This window comes from Heterocephalus glaber, unplaced genomic scaffold, assembly GCF_053883595.1.
Source record: "Heterocephalus glaber isolate CG9 unplaced genomic scaffold, H.glaber_assembly_v1.0 deba00000122, whole genome shotgun sequence".
NCBI classification, from domain to species: Eukaryota; Metazoa; Chordata; class Mammalia; order Rodentia; family Bathyergidae; genus Heterocephalus; species Heterocephalus glaber.
Window position 1 is genome coordinate 62,891,262 of NW_028258138.1, and position 12,577 is coordinate 62,903,838.

Sequence of the window (12,577 nt, forward strand, 5' to 3'; positions counted from 1 at the left end):
CCATTCTCTTTTTTCTTTTTTTCTTTTCTTTCTCTATTTCACTCTCTCACTCTCTTGCTCTCCCACATTGTTCTTCATCTCCCTTTTTGTTACTGTCCCTGCCCTAATTCAGATTTCTTCTTTCTTTTACTTTTCTTCTCGTTTTTTCCTACTTTTAATTGTCATTAGTTTCAATGGAAAGTGAATACAGTTTCTAGCTTCCCTACTACTGAAAGGTTGTTCTGTTCTTGTCTTTGTGCTTTCATTCTGTCTTTTCCTCTTGTCTTCAACAGTTCCCTAGAGTTTGCATGATCTTCCTGTGTCCTCTGGCCTCACTTGTAATCTTTCCCTTTCCTTCTACCTATCTATCCTTCCCTCCCCCAATTCCTACGTCCCCATCCCAACGGGTAAAGTTGTTATATTGAAGAGTCTGTTCACTATAAACATATTTTGGGCTGGTCCTCAATTTTGATTTACTTTACATGGTTAAAGGTGATAGATTAATAACTACAACAAACAGTTATTTTCTAAGCTGTACTTTATATTACTATTATTATTATTATTGCTGATTGTATCACTTGGGCTAAGGTGTTGTGATTGATCTAATCAGTTATCCTTCTGGTATAATGAAAATGAGATTGCCCCAGAGTCATTAGAGACTCAAAATCTTAAGACCAGCTATATGTGGAAGACACCTCTGAGAAGCAATAATTCCATAAGGGTTCTAAACACAAGCAACAAAGATACCTACAATAACCAATATTGAAGTATCAACCCAGGAACTAAACCAAGGACAGTACCAAAAACAAAAATAGAAATGAGAAGACATTTAAGCAAGGTTCAATCCCAGACTTCCAGCTCACCAAAGACAAACTCTAGGGGAAACAAGGTGGGAAAGTCTGATAATCAACCACCTGGATATCCAGAACTGATAGCACAGGAAGCAACAAAACAGATGAATGAGGCTCTAGAAAACTTCAAAGCAGAAATAATCTCCCAGATAACTACAGAGATGGTGAGCAGAGTGAAAGACATGATTAGAGGCTCTAGAACAGAAAAAGATAAAAAAAAAAATGAGCTCAGAACCATGCTGGAAGCCATGAATGCCCAGCATAAGAAATAAATGGAAACCATGATCACCCAACATAAGAAAGAAATGGAATCCATGAAACGGATTCAAACAGATATTCAGGAGATTTAAAACTCCATTAAAAGTATTCACAGCAGACTAAAGGAATGCGATGATAGAATATCAGATATAGAAGACAGGATTGGAGTTAGTAACCGTGAAAACAGAGATTTCTTAAAAATAGTAAGAGACCATGAGAAATCAATCCAGCAGCTGCTAGATGATGCAAAGAAGAACAACATAAGACTGACAGGAGTCCACGAAAAAACAGGAGAAAGTACAATTGACATAAAAAACTGTTCAAAGAAGTTAGAGTAGAAAACTTCCCAGACAGAAGTAGAGAATTGGAGACACAGATAAGCGAGGCATATAGAACTCCAACTAGCCATGATTTTAAAAAAAGCTACACCTAGATATATAATAGTCAAGATCCCAGAAATTCAACAGAAAAACAAAATCTTACAAGCAGTTAGAGAAAGAAACAAATCACCTATAAAGGAAAGCCCACCAGAATCACAGCAGACTTCTCAACACAAACCCTCAAGTTAAGGAGAGCCTGGAGAGAAGTATTTCAAGCCCTAAAAGAAAATAACTTCCAACCTAGACTGTTGTATCCTGGAAAATTATCTTTCAAAATCGATAGGGAAATGAGATACTTCCATGACAAAGAACACCTGAGAAATTTCATGAACACCATACCAGCACTCTAAACTATTCTAAGTAATATCCTAGAAAAAGAAAGTGAAGGTCACAACTCCATGAGGCCCAACATAGGGAACCTACCAGGCAAGGTAAGAAATTAAAGGGAAAGGGGGAAAAATAAAAAATAAAAGAGCCAACAACAGTAAAACATCATGACAAGGATGAGTCAATATCTATCAATTATAACCATCAATGTTAATGGCCTCAATTCACCAATCAAAAGAAATAGACTGGCAGAATGGATTAAGAAGCAAAATCCAACAATCTGCTATATACAAGAAACACACCTAACTCAAAAAGAAATTCATAGACTGAAAGTAAAAGGATGGAAAACAATTCTCCATGTGACAGGAACCTGGAAAAAAGCAGGGGTAGCAATCATATTTGCAGACAAAGTAGATTTCAAACCAAAACTAATTAAGAGAAACAAAGATGGTCATTATATCCTTGTGAAGGGAACAATCCAAGAGGAAGGGATGACAATCACAAATATATATGCACCAAATACGAATGCCCCCAACTACAAAACAAATATTAATGGACATGAAAAACCAAATAAGCACTAATACAATTGTAGTAGGGGACCTCAATACCCCACTATCACAAATACACAGATCATCTAGACAAAAATTCAACAATGAAATTATAGAACTGAACCAAGCTATTGAACAATTGGACTTAATAGATGTTTACAGAGTGTTCCACCCCACAAAATCAGAATATACATTCTTTTTGGCTGCACACAGGTCATTCTCCAAAATAGACCACATGCTAGCTCATAGGACATGTCTAAGTAAATGTAAAAGAATCGAAGTTACCCCCTGTATATTATCAGACCATAGTGTAATCAAACTGGAGATCAACACCATAAGAAACCGCAAAACCCCCCAAAACACATGGAAATTGAATAACACTCTCCTGAACAGCCAATGGGTCACAGAGGAAATTAAAGAAGAAATTAGAGAGTTTCTACAAGTAAATGATAATGCCAGTACAACATACAGGAATCTATGGGACACAATGAAACCAGTTCTATGAGGGAAATTTATAGCAGTGAATGACTATATTAGGAAAACAAACAGAGCTCAAATAAACAAGCTAATGCTGAACCTCAAGCTCCTAGAAAAAGAAGAGCATGACAAACCCAAAGCTCATACAAGAGAGGAAATTATAAAGATCAAAGCAGAAATCAATGCGATGGAGACTAAGAGAATGACACAAAAAATCAATCAATCAAACAGTTGGTTTTTCAAAATAAATAAAATCGATAAACCTTTAGCCAAACTTAACAAAAAAGAGAAAGAAAAGGCTCAAATCCATGCAATTAAGAATGAAAAAGGTGAAGTCATGAAGATCCAGCAGAAATCCAGAGGATCATCAATACCTACTTTGAGAACCTGTACTCTAATAAAATGGAAAACACAGAAGAAATGGACAGATTCCTAGATACATATGAACTGCCAAAGTTAGATGAAGAAGATACAGAAATTCTAAATACCCCAAACACAATGAGTGAAATTGAAAATGTAATAAAAAATTTACCAACAAAGAAAAGTCCAGGTCCTGATGGCTTCACTGCTGAATTCTACAAGACATTTAAAGAAGAACTATCGCCATTATTCTTTAAACTCATCAATGAAATTGAAAGGGAAGCAATACTTCCAAATTCATTCCTGGAAGCAAGTGTTACTTTGATTCCAAAACGAGGGAAAGACCCAACCCAAAAAGAGAGCTACAGACCAATCTCCCTAATGAACATAGATGCAAAAATCCTCAACAAGATACTGGCAAACAGAATACAGAGGGTCATCAAGAAGATCATACACCCTGACTAAGTCAGATTCATCCCATGGATGCAAGGATGGTTCAACATCCATAAATCAATAAATGTAATACACTATATTAACAGAGTCAAGGACAAAAACAATATGATCATCTCAACAGATGCAAAAAAAGCATTTGACAAATCCAACACCCATTCGTGATAAAAACCCTACAGGAAATTGGAATAGATGGTCTTTATCTCAAGCTGATTAAGACTACCTATGAAAAACCAACAGCCAACATCATACTAAATGGTCAAAAACTAAAAACCTTCACACTAAAATCAGGAACAAGACAAGGATGCCCACTATCACCACTCCTGTTCAATATACTTCTGGAAACATTAGCCAGAGCAATTAGAAAAGAGAAAGAAATAAAAGGAATAATGATAGGAAAGGAAGAAGTTACACTGTCATTATTTGCTGATGATATGATACTTTACATAGAAGAACCAAAAAAACTCTGCCAAAAGACTTCTAGACTTAATTGACAGATTCAGTAGGGTAGCCGGATATAAGGTCAACACTAAAAAAAAAATAGCCTTCTTGTACCCAAATAACAGACTCACTGAGAGAGAAATTCGAGAAACAATTTCTTTTACAATAGCATCCCAGAAAATGAAATATCCAGGAATCAATCTAACAAAGGAAGCAAAAGACCTCTACACTGAAAACTACAGCACTCTGAAAAAAGAGATCAAAGAGGATATAAGAAAACAGAAAGACATCCCTTGTTCCTGGGTAGGAAGAACCAATATAGTGAAAATGGCCATACTTCCAAAACTGCTACATAGATTTAATCCAATGCCAATTGAAATTCCAACAATATATTTCACAGAACTAGATAAAACAATCCAAAAATTCATTTGGGGGCTGGAGATTTAGCTCAGTGGTTTCGCCTCCTGCTGTGCAGGCCCAAGGACCCAAGTTCGATCCCCGGTACCAAAAAAAAAAAAAAAAAAAAATTCATTTGGAACCAGAAGAGACCTAGAATAGCAAAAGCAATTCTAGGCAACAGAGACATGGCAAGGGGAATCACAACCCCCAACTTGAAACTATACTGCCACTGTGATAAAAACAGCATGGTACTGGGAAAGAAACAGACCCGAGGATCAGTGGAATAGAGTAGAAGATACAGAAACAACTCCAGACATACTCAGCTACCTCACCTTTGACAATGGAGCCAACCATCCTCACTGGAGGAAAGATAGCCTATTTAATAAATGGTATTGGAAAAATTGGATTTCAACATGCCAAAGAATAAAACTAGACCCATATTTATCATCATGCACTAAACTATGATCGAAGTGGATTAAACATCTAAATATTAAAACACAAACACTAAGCTTGTGGAAGATAAGTTGGGTAGAACTCTTGAAGACATTGGCATAGGAAAAGACTTTATGAACAAAACCTCTGTTGCCCATGAACTAGCACAAACAATCAACAAGTGGGATCTCATATTATTAAAAAGCTTCTGCACTCCAAGAGAAACCATCAACAGAGCTAAGAGACAATCTACAATGTGGGAAAAAATTTTTACCAGCTGTTCCTCAGACAAAGGTCTACTATCTACAATATATAAAGAACTCAAAAAAATCATACCCCCCAAATATAAAGACCCAATTCAAAAGCACAGACATTTCTCAGACAAAGAAGTAGAAATAGCAAATAAATATATGAAAAAATGTTCAACATCACTGGTCATTCGAGAGATGCAGATGAAAACAACACTGAGATTCCACCTCACCCCAGTAAGAATGGCTGCTATGAAGAAATCAACCAATAACAAATGCTCACAGGGTTGTTTGTGAGAAAGAAACCCTTCTTCATTGCTGGTGGGAGTGCAAAATGGTGCAACCACTGTGGAAATCAATACGGAGATATGTCAAATAACTAGGATTCGAAGTCCCATTTGACCCAGCTATCCCTCTGCTGGGTATCTTCCCCAAAGAATTAAAAGAATCATACTACAGTGATATATGTTCACCCATGTTTATAGTAGCACAGTTTTGTAATAGCTAAAACTTGGAAACAGACCAATTTCCCATCAACTGGAGACTGGATAAAGAATGTGGTTTTTTTTAATGAAATGGAGTACTACTCAGCCATAAAGAATGAGAAACCAGAGACATTTATAGCTAAGTGGATGCATATTGAGGCCATACTCTTGAGTGAAATAAATAGGACACATGTGTAAATACCAAATAGTTTCTCTGGTATGAAAAACTAAAACTGTAAATAAGGATCAAAATGTATAACTGATATTGTGAAATAGGAAGAAAAGGTCTAAAGGAGTAGGGGAAGTGGGAGGGGTAGGGAAGGAAAAGAAGGGAAAAGAAAAAATACGAGAAAAGGGAAAAAATGGAAACAAAGTCTTTGTAAATATGAAGGTTGGAGGGGGTGAAGGGAGGACAGGGGAATGGTGAAAAAATAAGAACCAAGATACATCATGTAAAGGTACAAGATCCCAGTGATGAATGTAACTGCACTGTATACCTAAAACGTACCAATAAAGTTAATGGAAGAAAAAAAGATAAAGAGCAAAATAAAAGATAATAGGAAATAGGGAGATAAAACTTTTGCAAAAGGGAAAAGGACCAAGAGATGGAGAGGTGGGGAGAAGAGGGGAATGAATGAAAAAAGAATTAAGATGTGTCACATGCCTGTACTAACCTCTCAAGAGGCATGTAATCATTATGTACCTCAAACATGTACAAATAAAAAATAATAATTTGAAGAAATAGGTACAAGAATAGAAATGTCTCTCATATGTTTCATTTTGTAGATCTGGATGTGTAACCATGTAACCATTTTATATAATTATAAAACATATTCATATGATTTTTAAATTATGTATAATCCCCAAAACTATAAAGCAAAACAAAACAAAATTAAGTGTAAAGTTGATTCCAGAATCATATACACAGCAAGCAACTTTTAAAATATAGTACCTTGACTATACACCACTAGTAAAATATAATAACTTAATGACAGAAAAAACTATTAAAAAATCTTCAACTGTTTTCAAAAATCACATTGGCGTAGGGCCGGGGATTTAGCTCAGTGGTGCTGCCGCCTGCCTCGCAAGCGCATGGTCCTGAGTTCGATCCCTGGTAACTAAAAAAAAAAAAAATCACACTAGTGGTAGTGTTTGGTATTGTTATTCTCAAACTGGTGTATATATGTTGTGAGACTAATCAAAAGAATTGTTGATACAAGTTGAGAGAGCTGAATAGTAGTTACTAGTAGAGATGAGGGGCGAGGAAAAGAGCTTAATTAATGAGTACAATGTTACAGTTACAGAGGAGGAAAGCATTCTGAAATTTTGTGGACTGGCAGGATAAACATAGGTAATGATATATTGTATATCTCATGAATCAAAACATCAGGCTGTATCTCATAAATATGTAGAGATATTACATGTCAATCAAAAACCAAAATTAATGACAGCTACTCAAGAATGAAGCAGGAAGATCACAAGCTTGAGGACACCCTGGGCAACTTAGCTAGACTCCATCTCAAAATAGAAAAATAAAAAGGGCTGGAAATATACTCAGGTAGCACAGTAGATCTTTTACAAAAGAGAAGAGGATCAAGAGATGGAGGGAGAAGGTATGAAAAGGAGGGGAAGGGAATGAAAAAAGAATTAAGATGCGTCATGTATATGTACCGACTTCCCACAAGGAATGTTATCATCATGTACTGCAAATGACGTACTAATAAAAAATGAAAAGAAAACATAAAATCTTTCATGTTAATGGTGTAATACATAATATTTTGGTTCTCCTCTCTCTTTCTAACTTCCTTGGAATGTTCTACAGCCTAATCATTTAGCAGACTACTTTTTTCTGTGGCTAAATTAATTCTGCTGCTTAGCTATTTAACCCATCCATTGAGATCTCAACTTCAGAAAGCCTAGAAGCTTACTTAGAAGCTTCTCATTTCATTTTTGCCATATATGCTTTTATCTCTCTAAGGATATTTACTGTTTTTGTTTTAAATTCTTCGGCCATTGAGTCTATTTACCATGATAACTTCTACAGTTTTGAAGAGTTTTGTTTTGTTTTGTTTTGTTTTTGTCTTTCCCTTTCAGCAGTAGTGGGTTCATAATGTGAGTTTGCAAAGGACTGTTATAATAGTAAAACACCTACCTTGGAAAGTAACAGATACCTGGAGAGGACAGCGAAAGTCTAGGCTCTAACATGTAATAGTCTAGGCAGTGGACGGGTACATTTGGCCTTGCACTCTGAATTTTATTCACATTTTCTCCACACAAGAGATCTGCCCATCAGACAACTCCCTAGTAACTCTACCCCAGATGCTGTGTCTTTTTAGAGAGTAACCACAAAGAATCCTTTGGTAAACTGATTGTTCAGTGCGTGAAAGATGGTGCCCAAGGAGGGTAGAGGGAATGAATGTCCAATGACCCCACTGCACTCAGCTCCAGTTAAATACTCTAAGGCTCACTGTATCAGCAAAAGATCTGCTGTTCATACCATTAGTTTAATCCCTAATGTTCATTGCACTGCTCTATAGAGACCTCATACTTCATGAAGGTTGCTGAGATTGCAGCTTTTATTATAACTTACTCAACATGAAGAATTCTCATTTTATCATGTTCTGTTAAAATTACTAGGGCAGGTCAGTCCCATATTTCTCAAAATCTCCCCCAAAATAATTTGAATTTAAAGAACATGGAGTGTAACTTTCCTACAAGTGTACAATCTCACAATAAGTACAGACGAAAAACTTCTCATTTTGAAATATTTCACTTTTCAGTCTAAGTGCAAAAAAGAGTTGATGTAGCAGGACTCTAACTTGTCTCCGCAGAAAGGTTCACTTACAAGATTGGCCCTGGGTTAGCATCTGAGAACTTGACTGATGAACAGTTAGTTCCCTACAATGATGGAAAACTTCCCATAAATTTTAAGAGTGGTTCACTGTACTTAAACTGTATAAACACTGTAGTTTATACTTGTGTTAGCTTTTTAATCCCTATAACAAGTACCTGAAATAATGAACTTACAAAGAGAAATGGCCTAATTTGGCTGATAGTGCAGTGTTTTGGTCCATGATCATTTGGCCCTATTGTCTTTCAGGCCCACGTGAAACAGTATATCGTGGGCATGAACATGTGGCAAGAGGCCCCACCATCCTTTTCAAGGGCACACATCCGGTGACCTAAAGACCTCCCACTAGTCCCCACTTCTTAAAGTTTCCACAACCTTCCAATAGCACCTGCCTGGAGACTGAGCAAGCCTTTAACATATGTGCCTTTGGGGGCTATTTGAGATTCACGCTATAGCAATATTGAACACCTGATTTCCTTCTGAGAATCTGAAATTCTAGTAACTTTAGACAATAACACAGGCACAAGGTGCTTATATATATATGACCAACCCTTGATTAAAAAAATTAGAAAGTCCTAGAATCCTAGCCTCAGGTGAGCTTTCCTGGTGAACACCATTTACATATTACAACTCCTTGCTGGGAGAATTAAATGCATTCTGTGCAACTCCAGTGGGAAAAGACTCTGAGAAGACTGTGCCTATTTTTCTCCAGACTTCACCTTGAGTGTCTTTTCCCTTTGCCTGTTTTGCTTTGTACTCTTTTATTGAAATAAATGATAACCATGAGCACAACTGTATGCTGAGTTTTGTGAGTCCTTCTAGTAGGTCATCAAATTTGGGAGCTAGTCTTGGGAACACTTGGCACACTCTATCTGTGAATGAGTTTAAAACTAGAATATTCATGAACATATCTGTCTATAAATATTGCTTCATTTTCTCAAGGTGCCAGAGAGGGTATCACTCACACCCAGTAAGACAATGAGGTCTAAATTACAAGTATTCTAAAAAGTATTGCCCCACAAATAACTCTGCCTAATAAGTAATAAAAATAAAGTATTAATGAACTAAATGAACTAATCAGTGAGAAGAGCAAAATCCATATTTTTTCAACAACAACAACAAAAAAATACCTGAGCTTGTTAGTAATATAAAAACAAATTAAATATGACAAAAAGTGTTAATGTTTTTTAAAAACCAGTATATTAGAGTAAAAAACACAATTACCAAAAGAAAAATTAAGAGTACTTAAAGCACAGATTTTCTATTGATTTAAAAAATACTAAAAGAAAATGAAACTTTATTCCTTCTCCAGTACCCAGATCATTCTAAGAATTCACCTCCTACACATGAGTACTGTCTGGTATTTAATCTCCAGATCTCTTTAGAGAAATCGTGTCAGTGCAGCAGACAACCTTAAAAGAAAACTCAAAAAGCTTTTGAAAACAAACTCTGAAATTAGAGATATTTTCTACATTACAGGTACATTAATGAGATATAAGGAAATTCAATGATTGGATAACTATCCAAAGATGATCATGGGAGATATGTTTCTCTTGTTTCTTGATTGATAGTAAAACAATAAAATTCAAAAATAACAGTACACACTATAATTAATAAAATAGGTAGAAAAATCAAGCATCATGTTGCAGGTTTTGCCACTAATTTGTGTCAATGGGTTAGGTGATATCTAATACAAATTTTAAAATCAAAATACTGCACAGAAAGCTTGAGAAAAATTTAATTGAAGGCATTTCAAATTTTAGTTATTTGTTCAGACTGTAATTATTATAATTCAAGTAATTTAAGTTACATGTGAAAGGTTCTCCCATGTCACTCTCCTTCATTTAAGTCCTCTTCCTTCTTTTCTCCCCATATTTTCTTCCTAGTACAAGAGTTTGAAGTTCAGATCTGAATGTGATCAGGTCTTTCCCATAGTTAGGTCCTCTTATCCAGACCCTGGTATAGCAAGCATTCAAGAAATGCTGAAGGGGAAAAGTGATGGTACAAAGAGTTTTAGTATAAATCAAACACCAAGAACTAATCCATTACCTCTCTCTACATCTAGAAGTTTTCCTAGTGTTTCTGCCTTTGCTTCTGTCTGGGAATTCAAAGCATGTCTAGGCTAGGAGGAAAGTTAATATGCGTGTATCCTATGCTTGCTGACTCTCTGATGTCTATGATTCTTCCTACCTACCTTACAATGCTTATCTTTTTCCTGTCATAGGTGGATTCCCTAAATTTGACATCTATAGCAGTTGCACATAAATTGACACCATTCTGGACCCAATAGCCATTCATAACAGAGACAGACATCATGGAAAGAATAACTTCCTAAAGGCAAGATCTCATCATAGTTCTATTTTCCTCCCACTCTTAGTAGCTGAACATGACAGTACATAACTATGGCATTTAGATCATATTAATTTTAGTAATAAATCTTGACTTGAAGGACTGTGTACAAAGTATAAATGCCTGCCCAAGTCATATTGCTTTAAAAAATATGTTAACTTTTCAGTGAATGTCCTCTTCAGTTCTCAATACAAAAGACACTTTTTCGCAGAAGGAGAACCATAAACTCATCCTGAATGATAAAGGAATAAAGCATGCATTATCTTGGTTAAGCATTCCAGGCAGGAATGCAAAGAGTTAGAGGAAGGACTATATACAGCTTGTCTGAAAAACAGCAAGGAAGCCAGATTACTTGGAATGGAGTATCAGACAAAGTCAGACAAGTAAGAGTAGAAAGAAGAGAAAGAAGTTCATGTATGGCCTTTTAGGTTAGTGCAAGAATTTTAGCTTTTCTTTGAATGAGATGAAGGCATTGGAGGTGTTAGCTTATATTTTAGCAGGATCATGCTTGCTGCTGTAGTGAGAATACACTGAAGGGAGTGGAAGGCAAACGTGGCACTAGTTTGGAAGCTATTGCAATAATCCATGAAGGAAATAATGGGGGCTTGTGTTGAGATGGTAGCAGTGGATACACTAAAAAGTTTCAAATTCAGGTTAAGTTTTGAAGGTAAACTAAGAAGATTGCTAACAGATTGAAGGTGGGATAGAAAAGAAAGAAATCAAGAATTTCTCCCAAGTTTAACTATATCAGTCAGAAGAAATGGGTTGTTGAGTATTGTGAGGGGAATGATTACAAAATGAGCATATAAGGAGAGAATATCAGGAATTCTGGTTCAGACATTGTAAATTGGAGATCAGTACCCCTTTTTCCCACTAGGCTTAAACCTTATTTTGAATCTTAGCCAAGACCAAGCCCTTCATTTAGGAGGCTAGATCCTGATTCCCACTATATAGGTATTGGCTAAGGTCCTAATTAAAATACAGATAAGACCACTGGGAAACAAGATTCTGCCTAAAAAAACAGATTTAGGGCATTGCCAGAAGCAAGGGTCCTATTGCAACAACTCATATCCATCCATACATGATTCCCTTTAATACTGATTTTAGCTTGATTTTCCTGGACTTTGATAACTCCCTGTACTCACTATGATTTCCACTGTAGCTCAACGATGGGGATAGTTCCCTTATTTCCACCCAATTCTACCTCCTTCAGGTTTTAACTCTACATACATTTTATCTATGACATTCTTTCTACATTGGAAAACAGGGAAGTGTTTGATCATGTCTCCAGGGAAAATGTAACATATATTGACTCTAAACCATCTTTTAGAAGTTTATATGCCTAGTTTACATAGGAACTTTAAAAGAATGAAAAGAAAGAAGGGAAAAAATACTAGTCAAGTGGTTTTTCCTAGTCATATTTTTTCCAGTGGATTATCTGTTTGAGTTTCTAATCTTTACATGACAACACAATTTAGAATGCAAAGACTGCCCTAGTTTGCAAAGACTGTCCTGTCAAATGATTTCAAAATTATTTGTCCTGTCAAATGAAATCCAAAATGATTTAGGAGTCAGACCTATGAACGATTACAAAATGAGACGTCTATTAATCACTGAACACCTCCAAAGTGTCTCTAAGAATTGCTCAAAGCCCTTCATACTTTGGTTTATTTCCAAACCCAGAGTTGCCATGTTTGGAAAAAAAGTGACACGTTTGATAGTGTATCAGATACACAAAGATA

The 12,577-nt window shown here is 35.9% G+C and overlaps 1 protein-coding gene across 2 annotated transcripts in view; it reads right to left on the minus strand.

Moving 5' to 3' along the window:
- LOC101724227 (cell surface glycoprotein CD200 receptor 1) overlaps window positions 1-12,577 on the minus strand; it is a 62,724-nt gene that overhangs the window by 49,130 nt on the left and 1,017 nt on the right. The window lies entirely within an intron of this gene.